General features: G+C 48.6%; 1 pseudogene; it reads right to left on the reverse strand.

The window, feature by feature from the left end:
• Positions 1–2,500, reverse strand: part of LOC132387584 (28S ribosomal RNA) — an 8,406-nt pseudogene that overhangs the window by 2,338 nt on the left and 3,568 nt on the right.

Consider the following 2,500-nt stretch of genomic DNA (forward strand, 5'->3'; position numbering starts at 1 on the left):
TTCCCTTTGAACTCTTTGATTCCCGAACCTTGTTGAGCGAGGCGGGCCCATTTTGCGAACTCTGCTGCTCGCCAGTCTAGCTCAAATTTGGGAGCAGTCCCTTCCCCCTCCTCCACCATCATCATCTCTCCTTCTAGGAAGCTATCCAACATAACTGGGCCCTCTCCCAGGTATGCTTCAATATTGAGATCTCCATCTCCTCTAACATCCTTAATCGCTTTGAGGTTTGCCAGGCTTTGAATCCTCAACTGGTTGTCCTCGTTTGCCATTCCAAAGGATGCTTTAATTACCCGATCTTCTGAGAGTTCCAATGCCAACCTTTTCCGTATCACGGCCACCGGTATTTGGATCTCCAACTTCGGTAGACACAACCCACCGTCCCTTATTCTGGAATATAAGATTCCATCGGTTGTGTCATTTGGCAGATGGAGAATTTCCTTAGCCGTCGTCCGGATCAGTCGGTCCAGCTCTCTCAGTATGTTTTGCGATGCTTCCACAAGGGTCAAATGATAGTAGATTCTAGGAATCATAAAAGTTCTCATCAGTTCGATTTTCTGTAGTGGCTTTAATTTTGCTGCTTTCAGTCCCTGGAACCATGTTTCCAGCTTATTCGTCCAACCACCATCTTGGACACCGCACCATGGATCAATCTTCGCACCGAGGTACTTTTCGATTTCACCAGGTGCGATAAACTGGATCTCTCTGCCTTCCAGGTTCCATCTCTTCCTCGTATTGTAGAGGAAGGTTTTGTTCTTGTATTCCGAATAAAAACCTTTGGTCTTTTTTACGTTCACTTCCAGCCCGGTGTTCTTGCAGAAAGTATTAAGGATCTGCAAGTTCTCCGCCATCCCCTCGTAGGAGTCACTTAGGAGAGCGATGTCGTCCGCAAAGGCCAGTGCCGTGCACCTCACCCCCGCTTCGACCTCCACTCCCCTCCCTCTTCCTTCCAACGTGCTAATTAATGGGTCCAATGCAATATTAAAGAGGACAGGCGACATTGGGTCTCCCTGCTTGACCCCTTTCAGCACTGAGATTTTGTCCGTCTTGCTCTCTCCGACTTCCACCACCGTCGTCGTGTCGGTGTACAAGTCCTCGACGAGCCTTCGGAACCTCAGTGGCGCCCCCACTCTTTGTAGTGACTTCTGAATTAGCTTGTGTCCGACCGAATCGAATGCTTTAGCTAAATCCACGAAGACCACCGCCAGATCTTTCTTTTGCCTCTTGGACCCACTTATGATGTTTCGGAGAATTGTGATGTTCTCATTACAACCTGGTGTCTTCTCCAAGAATCCCTTTTGCCTCTTACTTATCACCACTGCCCTGCTAAGCCTCTTCGCCATAATCTTGGTAAACAGCCTCAGCAGCAATGGTCCTATCGTAATCGGCCTCCAGTTATCCAGGTTCCTAAGCTCATTCACATCCTCCGTTTTAGGAATCAGCACCGTTCGACTCCTTTTTAAACACTCCGGGATGGTTCCAGCCTTCAGCCACAACGAAAAAAGCCTTGGGAGGAGCTCCTCACTTTCATCCACCAATCTCTCCAGGTCTTCTTTCTTTATCCCATCCGGTCCTGCTGCTGTGTCTTTCTTAATTCCATCCAATGCCATCTGCACTTCATCGCGATCAATCACCATCATCAATTCCATGTAATTGAATTCGTCCATGTGGTCCACCATACCTCTTAGGTTTGCCTTATTATTAGCGACTCCCAGCTTTTCCTTGAAGCGATTAAACACCTCTTCCGTTGTTAATTCACACTGGCCGGGCCCTGGGGCCCCCATTATCTGACGAGCCAGTCGCCTTCTATCCTTCTGGAAGAGGATCTGGGCCGCTTTATAGGCTGCCTTCTTGCCACCTGCTCTCCTGGTGTTTCCACCGTTTGGTCTCTGTTCCTCCTGCCTGTTTATCTTTCTCCTCTTTATCTCATTCCCACGTCTCTTACGCGAGTATTTATTCAGGACCAGTTCCGATACACCCTCCAAAAGGCCAACGCCTTTCTCAAACTCTTCCTTCCGGACGTTCCCCAACAATTTTTCAGCCGATTCAAGACTCTCCAGAATATCTTCTGTAGTCTGACCAGGTATTACCCTCTTTGTTTTCTTGAACCGCTGTTCCGGTTGGTCCTCATCCGTCGGAATCTCGGCCACTGGCTCCTGAATTGGTCTTACTGGTCCGACCTGCTCTTCCACTGGGTCGGTACCTACACTCGCTTTGATCAACAGTCTCCTCTTATCTGAGATCTGTTTATTAGTTTTGGTTGTGAGGAACTTCCCAATCTCGACATTAATCCACTTCGCTCCTCGGAACCTTTCATTCAGCTCAATGAGCTTCTCCGTTTCCTCTTCTGTCCATACACTGCCTTTCCTTCCCTTTTTTTCCTTGCTCAGGTTCTCCGTCACCCTTTTCTCGTTTCTGAGATTTGCATGACGGTGCCGCTCATGTTGGCCAAGCCCAATCTTCGTGGCGAAGGACATTTGACACACCTCACACACGAAGTTCT

Source organism: Hypanus sabinus, unplaced genomic scaffold, assembly GCF_030144855.1.
Source record: "Hypanus sabinus isolate sHypSab1 unplaced genomic scaffold, sHypSab1.hap1 scaffold_2004, whole genome shotgun sequence".
NCBI lineage: Eukaryota > Metazoa > Chordata > Chondrichthyes > Myliobatiformes > Dasyatidae > Hypanus > Hypanus sabinus.